Source organism: Salvelinus namaycush, chromosome 34 (assembly GCF_016432855.1).
Source record: "Salvelinus namaycush isolate Seneca chromosome 34, SaNama_1.0, whole genome shotgun sequence".
Classification (NCBI taxonomy): Eukaryota; Metazoa; Chordata; class Actinopteri; order Salmoniformes; family Salmonidae; genus Salvelinus; species Salvelinus namaycush.
In genome coordinates this window covers 26555949-26568132 of record NC_052340.1, presented here as the reverse complement: position 1 = coordinate 26568132, position 12184 = coordinate 26555949, and positions in this window count along the sequence as shown.

Here is a 12184-nt window from a genome sequence, read left to right as displayed (position 1 = left end):
AAACAGTCATAGAACATTAATAGAGTAGAACAATCATTTAACAAGACTTGGTAGTATGGTAACGTAAAACTAGCAAGTTCGTGACTATATAGCCAGAGACATATAGAGATCTGTATGTACAGTAGCTCTGCCTATAGCCAACACAATCTTGACATCTGAGTTGATAAAAGGTAAATGATAGAGGATAAGGAGGGCAGTGGAGTGGATAGTGTAGTCATACACTGGTCAGTATCTCAGAATTAGACAACCAATGTAGTTGGTGTCACAAAGGCACCACTCAATAGAGGGGAAAAAACAACTACATTTACATTATTCTCTATTGCAACGACAAAAATAACTGTTCCTATAATCCCAGCGTTCGGATTCCAGAATTGATGACTAAATGCATTGTGTCAACATTGAAAAACAAAGGAGGCATACTAGTATCACTGTGCTTATGTAGAAGATCACATATGATATAATCAAATGCTAGTGCAACAGATTCTCAGATTCAGGTCAGGTCAGGTGTCTTCCAATCCCTCTCCTTACAACAACCCAAACATTATGAATAGTACATTCAAAACAGAAAAATATTACAATTCTCAAAACACTCAAATTTAAGGTGGACTTCAATTTGCACAATCAGGATAATACAGAATTCCTTAAAATAGGTCAACCTGAAATAGTATGAGCAGTGTAATAAGTCAGATTTTATAATTTATTTAAGATAATGATCAATACCCAAATGGTAAAATATGGTAACATCTTCCAGTTTAAATTCCTTCCTCTTTCATAGGGCGTCTTGTATTTGTGTATCTATTCTGTTGATTGATGTATTAGTGGAGTCTTACAGCACATTCAATAATCAAAGCCATACGATCATCAATTATATACCATAGGGTGTGATGATCCAAATTGTATTATTATTATTTCTCTCCATTTACTTTGGTTGAAACAAGTTGAGTAATTATATATCTCCTTGATATATGAATGATTGTTATTTGTGTGGTCTTCTCTTAACTCCTTTTCCAGCTGTATGTTCTCCTCTGCACCTGTAGACCTCTTTATTATTCTCTACTAATCCAGGGAGAGTTGCCTCCTATCAACCTTTCTATGGTGAGCAGTGCCCCTGCCGATTCTTTGGAGCACATGCAGAGCTAGAGCTAACATCAGGGCTTGCAAAGGATTTTCATGTGTTCTGGGTTGGTCCTACTTTCCTATTTCCTCAAGCAGTACTAATGGAATTAACTGATTTCATGCAGATTTCTTTAGTATTTTTGTCCTAATGTTTTTACAGCAGTAACCTGTCTTAGTAACCTTTGGCCTGCTCCTTCTGGGTGCAATTCTCATAATTACCAGCAGATGGTGCACTCACCATTTTTGGTGTGTAAGCCACACGTACGCTATTATTGGTATCCTCAAAGTAGGCTAACTAACCAGTGGTGTTAAAATACTTGAAAGTACTACTTAAGTAGCTTTTTTTGGCTGTCTATTTATATTTTACTTCACTACATTCCCAAAGAAAACAATGTACTTTTTACTCCATACATTTTCCCTGACACCCAAAAGTACTTGTTACATTTTGAATGCTTAACATGACAGAAATTGTTCAATTCAAGCACTTATCAAGAGACCATCCCTGATCATCCCTACTGCCTCTGATCTGATCTCACTTTTACTTGAGTCATTTTCTATTAAGGTATCTTTACTTTTACTCAAGTATGACAATTGGGAACTTTTTCCACCACTGTAACTAACACCAATCACCCTTTACATAAACTTTCTTGTTTAACAAGGATGTTCATCTGTTTAATTAAGTCTGTGTCCATACCGCCGTGACAATATCTAGCTACTCTCTTAAACCCCTTTTTTATGACAAATGACATCTACGGGCACTTCAATGTCCTCTGGGTTCGTTTTTGAGATTTTCTTTGTGTTAATTTCACATAAGTATTTTAGATACTTTTCAGATGTATTTCATACCTCAATTTCACTGTTTTGCCCTTGTCCCTGGCCCAGACTTGAGCTTCTACTATGTTTTCTTATGAGAAAACAATAATTACACATTATACAATGTTATCTACTAGAGAAAGAGTCAATTAAATAACATCTATTTCAATATTTATTGTGAGTATGCCCTTTTGTTTTTTTCCCCCAAAAAATATATACCTGTCCTTTGGTAGTGGTGTCATTTCCACCACCAAGGGCAAATTCCTCATTAATAGTTTTTTCAAGAGAATGTTAATTTAGTTACCATGGAAACTAATTGTGACACTGACACTGTATGCTGGCTGTAATACTAGCCAAAGCATGCTAAGCAGTCTGTCTTTTTCCTCCAAAAACTGTAGAAGTGTCATTTCAATCACAAATGTAACTGGTGGAAAGGAAAAAAATATATTTGTTTTTTTTTACTTTAGGCTTACTTAATCATGTTTTAAAGAAAATGCTCCAAGGTGAAAACTTAAGTAGTATTTTTCTTTGTTTATAGAAGATGCCACATAAAACAGCACAGAGGTCACAGACATAGAAACAAAACAAAAAATGATCCTATACTATACCAGGAACATCTGCAAAAAGACAGGAAGAGGTACTGGAAGAAAAACGAGAAGGGAAATATCTCTGAGCTTACAAAGCCAGAACAAAGAAGAGAATGCCATGGAAATGCAGCAAACTGAATAGAAGACAGACTTTAAAGAGAACAGTTGCAATGGAGACCTACCTGTCAGGCAACACACCACCTCAGTCACCAGATGACTTCCAGACAGAACATGAGGCCAACATACCTGCCCCTGATGCATGCCCTGATACCCCTTCCTCATTCTCTGCAACAGGAATGAGACGTCGAATACTTGCTGGAAGAAAAAACATGCAGAGATCTTTGCATGACAAATGTCAAACTTGATAAAGCTTTACGGAAAGCTGAGGAATACAATAAAATATATAGTAGTACAATAGACTTAGATATTGGCCATATATCTTCTTCTGGCTGCAAGCCCGAGGTCGGTACACTTATGACAACAGCCAGCTCAAGTGCAGGGTGCGAAATTCAAAATATATTTTTTAGAAATATTTAACTTTCACACATTAACAAGTCCAATACAGCATTTGAAAGATAAACATCTTGTGAATCCAGCCAACATGTCCGATTTTTTAAATGTTTTACAGCGAAAACACCACGTATATTTATGTTAGCTCACCACCAAATACAAAAAAGGACAGACATTTTTCACAGCACAGGTAGCATGCACAAAACCAACCTAACTAACCAAGAACCAACCAAACTAACCAAGAAACAACTTCATCAGATGACAGTCTTATAACATGTTATTCAATAAATCTATGTTTTGTTCGAAAAATTTGCATATTTGAGCTATAAATCAGTTTTACATTGCAGCTACCATCACAGCTACCGTCAGAAATAGCACCGAAGCAGCCAGAGTAATTGTAACGTCCTGACCAGAGTTCTTATGTGTTTTGCTTGTTTAGTGTTGGTCAGGACGTGAGCTGGGTGGGAATTCTATGTTGTGTGTCTAGTTCGTCTGTTTCTGTGTTCAGCCTGATATGGTTCTCAATCAGAGACAGCTGTCAATCGTTGTCCCTGATTGAGAATCTTATATAGGTGGCTTGTTTTGTGTTGGGGATTGTGGGTGGTTGTTTCCTGTCTCTGTGTTTGTGTTCTGCACCAGATAGGACTGTGACGGTTAGTTCGTTTGTTATTTTGTATAGTGTCTATGTCTAACGTTAGTAGCTTGTGCATTGCACTTTTGTTTGTAGCTTCACGGTCGTTTGTTGTTTTGTATTAGTTTGTCAGTATCTTGTCTTTGTGTTAATTAAATTCATGGAAAATTACCACGCTGCACATTGGTCCTCCGATCCTTCTCTCCTCTCCTCGTCCGAGGAAGAGCTAGACTGCCGTTACAGTAATTACAGACACCAACGTCAAATACCTAAATACTCATCATAAAACATTTCTGAGAAATACATGGTGTACAGCAAATGAAAGACAGGCATCTTGTGATTCCAGCCAATATTTCTGATTTCTTAAGTGTTTTACAGCGGAAACACAATATAGCATTATATTAGCTTACCACAATAGCCAGAAACACAAGCCATTCCCCAGCAGCAAAAGTTAGCGATCGTAACAAACCAGCAAAAGATATATAATTTTTGACTAACCTTGATAAGCTTCATCAGATGACAGTCCTATACCATCAGGTTATACATACACTTATGTTTTGTTCGAAAATGTGCATATTTAGAGCTGAAATCAGTGGTTATACATTGTGCTAACGTAGCATCTTTTTCCCACAACGTCCGGATATTTTTCTGACACTCACATATTCTGACCAAATAACTATTCATAAACATAACTAAAAAATACATGTTGTATAGGAAATGATAGATACACTAGTTCTTAATGCAATCGCCGTGTTAGAATTCTAAAAATAACTTCATTACGATATGCAGTTTACGTTATGGCGAGAGCGTGCCCAAAACCTGGCCGCAAACTACTAGTACACATGTACGACAGATATATGAATAACATCATAAAATGGGTCCTACTTTTGATGATCTTCCATCAGAATGTTGTACAAGGGGTCCTTTGTCCAGAACAATCGTTGTTTGGATTTAGAATGTCCTCTTCTCCAGTCAATTAGCACGGAAAGCTAGCAAAGTGGCGCGAAGCTCTCCTTCCTGAACATACGCAGACAAAGCAACACGCCTAACGTCCCGAAAAAAATTCAATAATCTAATAAAACTATATTGAAAAACATACTTTACGATGATATTGTCACATGTATCAAATAAAATCAAAGCCGGAGATATTAGTCGTCTATAACGACAGCTTTACAGAAGGCAATACCAGGTCACTTCTCGCGCGTTCCAGAAAACAGGAAATTGGGGTCACGTCATGCCAAGAGCTTTTATTCGACCTCAGATCATGTTATACACTCCATTTCTTCTCTCACTGCCTGTCGACATCTAGTGGAAGACGTATGAAGTGCATGTATACTAATAAATATCAAGGACATTTATAGGCAGGCCCTAGAACAGAGCATCGATTTCAGATTTTCCACTTCCTGTCAGGAAGTTTGCTGCAAAATGAGTTCTGTTTTACTCACAGATATAATTCAAACGGTTTTAGAAACTAGAGAGTGTTTTCTATCCAATAGTAATAATAATATGCATATTGTACGAGCAAGAATTGAGTACGAGGCCGTTTGAAATGGGCACCTTTTATCCAGGCTACTCAATACTGCCCCTGCAGCCCAAAGAGGATATCCTGCCTATAGTTTACTAGGGTACACCCAACTCTCTTAATCTGAGGGTCTCAGATTTCAAAGTTCAATAGCAATATTATAAACATGAATCCACAGAAAACACAAACCAATTCACAAATATTGACATAAACCACTATGAGATGGAATCAAATGTGAGTGACTGTGCCTATCAATAAACACTGTATGGTGTTTAAGTGTAGCATGTGTTTATGACAATCCCACTGCAATGTATGATGCGATGATGTCTCGCAAGAAAAATCCTACCACACTGTAGTATGGCAGTGCAAATTCAGTGTTCTCCAAGGAAAATAAATACTCGAATGCAAATCTTATTGATGTCCTGGGTTCGGGCGGCTCGCCATCCTTGCTGGAACTGAATCCATACAAAAAAATGACAAAATCCTGGCAATCTTTCCCTCAATCCCTTGACAGCACGTTTGTATAGGTAAGTGAGTGTTAATATCCAGTTCTCTCTTTTTTATTTCAGTTTTATACAACTTCTCAACGATTTGAAACTAAGTTTTTCTTCCATGGAATGGCGGTAGCTCTTCACGTTACGTTCTAACATGACGTTAGGAGAGGGACTAAGAGAACTCCGGGATGCTGGCCTTCTAGGCAGAGTTGCAAAGAAAAAGCCATATCCCAGACTGGCCAATAAAAATAAAAGATTAAGATGGGCAATAGAAAACAGACACTGGACAGAGGAACTCTGCCTAGAAGGCCAGCATCCCGGAGTCACCTCTTCACTATTGACCTTGAGACTGGTGTTTTGCGGGTACTATTTAATGAAGCTGCCAGTTGAGGACTTGTGAGACGTCTGTTTTTCAAACTAGACACTCTAATGTACTTGTCCTCTTGCTCAGTTGTGCACCGGGGCCTCCCACTCCTCGTGTTGTGGCTTTTCAACCTTTGCCATATCGTGGATTCAGAGCTATCTATCTAATAGAACTCAATGGGTTTTCTTTCATGAATGCTTCTCTAATGTGAAACATGTAAAGTGTGGTGTACCGCAGGGCAGCTCAATGACCTGCCACTGGCATTAAACAAAGCATGTGTGTCCATGTATGCTGATGATTCAATCATATTGTCACGATCATCATAATAAGCGGACCAAGGCGCAGCGGGATATGAGGACATCTTTTATTAGAGATGACGAAACACGAAACGAACACTTTTACAAAACAAAACCGTGAAGCTACAAACGTTAGTGCACACACAAGCTACAAACGTTCTACATAGACAATTACCCACAAACACCTAAAGCCTATGGCTGCCTTAAATATGGCTCCCAATCAGAGACAACAATAAACAGCTGTCTCTGATTGAGAACCAAATCAGGCAACCATAGACTTTCCTAAACACCTACACTGAACATAACCCCATACATACTACAAAACCCCCTAAACAATACACACACCCTAAACTAGACAAAAACACACAAACATCCCATGTCACACCCTGACCTAACTAAACTAATAAAGAAAATCAATATAACAAAGGCCAGAGTGTGACACATATACGCATCAGCAACTACAGCTAATGAAGACACTAAAACCCTTTAAAAAAAGTTGCAGTCTGTTTTTGAATGGGTGGCTGGCCCTGAAATTCTCTAAAAGTAAGAGTATTGTATTTGGTACAAATCATTCCCAAAGTTCTAGACCTCTGCTGAATCTGGTATTGAATAGTGTGGCTGTTGAATAAGTTGAGGCGACTAAATAACTTGGCTTTACTTTTAGATTGCAAACTGTCATGGTCAAAACATATAGATTCAATGGTTGTAAAAATGGGGAGAGGTCTGTCTTTAATAAAGAGATTCTGTGCATTTTTGACACCACACTCCAAAAAGCAAGTCCTACAGGCTCTAGTTTTGTCTTCTCTTGATTATTGTCCAGTTGTGTGATCGAGTTTATTTTGTAAGATTAGGGAGGTAAGGCAATAAATAGGCCGTAGTGGCGAAATAATTACAATTTCGCAAATAAACACTGGAGTGATAGATGTGCAAGTAGAGATACTGGGGTGCAAAGGAGCAAAAATATATATATATAAATAACAATATAGGGATGAGGTAGTTGGATGGGCTATGTACATGTAACGGCGGCCTTCCCTCTCTTCACTAGAAGAGGGGGTGAAACAGGGATCGGACCAACACGCAGCGTAGCCAGTGCTCAACATGTTTAATTAACAAAACTACTGTGAACACTAAACAAATACAAAATAACAAAAGTGGCAAACCGATACAGACCTATCTGGTGCAGAACACAAACACAGAGACAGGAAACAACCACCCACAATCCCCAACACAAAACAAGCCACCTATATATGATTCTCAATCAGGGACAACGATTGACAGCTGTCTCTGATTGAGAACCATATTAGGCTGAACACAGAAACAGACGAACTAGACACACAACATAGAATTCCCACCCAGCTCACGTCCTGACCAACACTAAACAAGCAAAACACATAAGAACTCTGGTCAGGACGTTACAGTACAGGTGCAATGATCTGTAAGCTGCTCTGATAGCTGATGCTTAAAGTTAGTGAGGGAGATATGAGTCTCCAGCTTGCGTGATTTTTGCAATTCGTTCCAGTCATTGGCAGCAGAGAACTGAAAGGAAAGGTAGCCAAAGGAGGAATTGGCTGCAAGGAAAGACCTAATTAAGCTGCAGCTGGCCCAGAACAGAACGGCACGTCTTGCTCTTCATTGTAATCAGAGGGCTTATATAAAGAATATGCATGCCAGTCTCTCTTGGCTAAGAGTTGAGGAATCTTTTTATAAGAAACATTAATGTGTTGAAAATCCCAAATTGTTTCTGTAGTTAATTTACACACAGCTCTGTCACACAACCTTACCCCACCAGACATGCCACCAGGGGTCTTTTCAGTCCCTAAATCCAGTACAAATTCAAGAAAGCATAGAGTATTATATAGAGCCATTATTGCATGGAACTCTGTTCCTATTATGTTGCTCAAATGAACAGCAAAAACAGATAAAGCAACACCTCACGGCAAAATGCCTCTCCCTTATTTGACCTAGACAGTTTGTGTGTATGTATTGATATTTAGGCTACGTGTGCCTTTAAAAATATTTTATGTAGTTCTGTCCTTGAGCTGTTCTTGTCTATTTGTCACGCCCTGGCCTTAGTATTCTTTGTTTTCTTTATTATTTTAGTTAGGTCAGGGTGTGACATGGGTATTTATGTGGGTTTTGTAGTGTCCAGGGTGATTGTAAGGTTTAGGGGGTTTATTTAGAGTAGTTGTATTTATGTTTAGTATAGTTGTCTAGCTGTGTCTATGTTGGGTATAGTTGTCTAGGAAAGTCTATGGTTGCCTGAAGGGGTTCCCAATTAGAGACAGCTGGTTTCTGTTGTCTCTGATTGGGAGCCATATTTAGGGTAGCCATAGGCTTTAGTTTGTTGTGGGGAATTGTCTATGTTGAACGTTTGTAGCCTGTGTGTGTGCACTACGTTTATAGCTTCACGGTCGTTTGTTGTTTTGTTAGTTTGTAAGTGTTTTGTTTCGTTTTGCCTTCTTCATAAATAAAAGGAAGATGGCTTATTTTCCACATGCTGCGTTTTGGTCCGTCTCTCCTCCACACGATCGTGACACTGTTAATGTTCTGTATTACGTAATGTTTCATGTTTTGTGTGGACCCCAGGAAGAGTAGCTGCTGCATTTGGAACAGCTAATGGTGATCCAATTCTTTAATTTTTTTACATAGATGTCATTACTACCACACCTTGTCATTTCCACCACATCCATATTTTTTAGGTAAATTAGTATATTATGTAAAATGTACATTGATTGAATTGTTTTAGACAGGGAAATTATATGGTTGTTATCCGAATTTCACAAAAAGGTTGTCACGTTCCTGACCTTATTTCCTTTGTTTAGTATGTGTTTAAGTGGTCAGGACGTGAGCTGGGTGGGCATTCTATGTTATGTGTTTCTATGTTGGGTTAATTGTATTTGCCTGATATGGTTCTCAATCAGGGGCAGGTGTTTTACGTTTCCTCTGATTGAGAACCATATTAAGGTAGGCTGTTCTCACTGTTTGTTTGTGGGTGATTGTCTTCTGTCTTTGTGGTCTGCACCAGATAGGACTGTCTTGGTTTTCACATTTGTTATTTTGTATTTTGTATAGTGTTCACGTTATTGTCTCTTCTTTATTAAATCATGTTGAACACTAGCCGCGCTGCATTTTGGTCCTCTCCTTCACCCCAGGAAGAAAGCCGTTACAAAGGTTGGGTGGAAATATCTTATTTTTCATGATGAATAAATGTTTTCAGCTGTCACAAAGGCAAGTTTAAACATGTAGGCGTCGTGTTGAATTATACATTTTAGGAAAAACAAAAGAATAACTTAATAATATTATAGAATGTACAAATGTATAAGAAATGTGTTATAAATGAATTGTATGATATTTTATATTCAACTAAAATGGACCCTGGGTACCCTGTTTTTATGCATTACATGAATGGTATGCCTAATCATCATCACAAAGAGCCATCATCAATGTTGTTTTTGTGCAACTGCTTGAATAATCCTCTTGTTTACCTGGATCTCAAGCATGTACTTTTCAAGTGTCATTTTATATCTGTCTCAGTCATAAATATTAGTCCCACATAAATGTATCAACGATTTATGTAATATATGGAAGGGAATAGAGCTGGAGACGCACTGTGGTAAGGGCTAAAAGGCTATTGAAGTCAAAACATAAAATGATTCCCATGCATTTTCACAGGACAAGAGGGTTGATGATTTTAACTCATCCCTGAAACCCAGCTGATGGTCGGTCTGTTGGTGTTTATCATGCTGGTTACAGCCACAGCCAGGTGTGCTCTCTCAGGATGACTGATAGGATAGGCAGGCACCAGATAACAGATATGGGAAACTGTAGGCTACATGCTGTTAGCCTCTGCCACAGGTTTTCACCAAAAACCTGAGAGAAGCCTGGAGCTGAGTCTACCACGCTGTTTGATAACACACGTCTCCAGAATGGGAACATTTGAAGCCACTCTTGTCATCCTCATACACAGTAATACTGAGCCTCCTTTATTTCCGTCATACATTTTCTGTGCCCTTTCTCAGGCTGTGGCTATGAGCCTTTGAGAGAGCTGAAACCTCTTCCATTAGAGAAAAATGCATTTGCTCTCTTATGGACTCTGTCCAAATGAATTACTCCAAGAATACTACTGTGCAACATAGGTCAGTCTCCTAGTTTCAGAATGGTGTGAGTACAAAATCTCAGCAACATGCATGCCTCTGTTTCCAGGGTGGTGGTAGTAAACTTAGGTTTGCTTAATATAACAGATGCACACAATTGCAGGTCCGGGGAACAGTTTATGGTGGGCAACAAAACTTCTTAACAGTATTGTGAGTAAATAGCATGGTCTCCCTCTCTAATTGACTACCAGTGACACGGAGTAGCATTATATCTAAAATTTTACAAGCTCTCAGCAATCAATACAACACCATATGGTCATAGGTCATGGGCGGGGACTGTGCTGCAACTCTGAGATAAGTAGTTTGTCATTTGCATACTGTGTGTGTGTCACGCCCTGACTTTAGTTATATTTGTTTTCTTTATTTTTGGGGTTAGGTCAGGGTGTTACAAGGGGTGGTTTGTTTAGTTTTTGTATTGTTTAGTTTTTTTCTTGTCTAGTGTTTTTGTTATCTATGGGGATTTTTGATTGTCTAGGGGTTTGTAGGTTTATGGTGGCCTGAGTTGGTTCCCAATCAGAGACAGCTGTTTCTCGTTGTCTCTGATTGGGGAGCCTATTTAGGTTGCCATTTTCCATGTTGGTTTTGTGGGTAGTTGTTTTCTGTCTTTGTCTGCACCAGACAGAACTGTTTCGTGTTGGTCTATTTTTGTTATTTTGTCTTAGTGTTCTGAGTTCAAATAAATATCATGAACACGTACCACGCTGCACTTTGGTCCGATCCTGACTACTCTTCATCAGACGAAGAAGATCGTTACAGTGTGAAAGTGATAGGTCTCAATTTCTGGAATTAGGCAACTGGTCTAGCTCTAAAATAGATAGTCCTTGTCCAAGCACATTCAACAGTGTCTTACGTAACTGCATTAGATATGAAGACCCCCTCACCTTGCATTATCACCCATTTGCCATCTAAGCCAAATTGAACTATCAGGTTTTCTTCCAGTCAGTCTTTTTTGGAACTTTGTATCCAGAGAATTTCACTCAGGGATGGGCAACTGACAATTGTCCTTGGAAGAATTTCCAAAAACAAAAAAAATCACTTATATTTTAGTTGAGTTAAAATAGTAGAATACACAAGGCAATTTTGAAATTTGGTTGTGCTGCATCAGCAATTTGTCTCTTATGTCAATCACTGACAGTCACTCAAATAGCTCGTCAGTTAACATTTTTAGGATTGGTAAATTAGTCTAGCCAGCTATCTAAACTTGTAGTAATCATGGTTTAATTACCAACCTGGGCCCCATTGATTTTGTTAGACATTCTCACTCAGATATACACTATGGCAAAATGTGTAGAATTGTAGGAAATTATCAGTAAATCTTCAACATTTTCTCTCCACCCAATGGCAAAATGAGTAGATTTGCATGAATGTAGCTATAAAATCGATAAATATTCTCTCTACCCCATGGCTAAATGGGTAGAATTGCAGCAAACTTGGTTTAAAACTGTAACATTTCCCCACACCCGGTGGCGAAATGAGTAGAATTGCAGGAAATGAACTATAAAACATTTCACTTATGTCCCCCAAAAGGCTAAAGCCGGCTCCTCAATGTGTGGGTATGGATGTAGGTACGCAAACCGGCGAGCCACTGCGGCCCCTCTTTGTGTGACCCCCACCCTCATCAAAGTTGCCGATCCCTGATCTAGCTAATATCACAATGGGCTGATCGTAAGTGGGGAGGCGGGGTTAAAACATTGTTT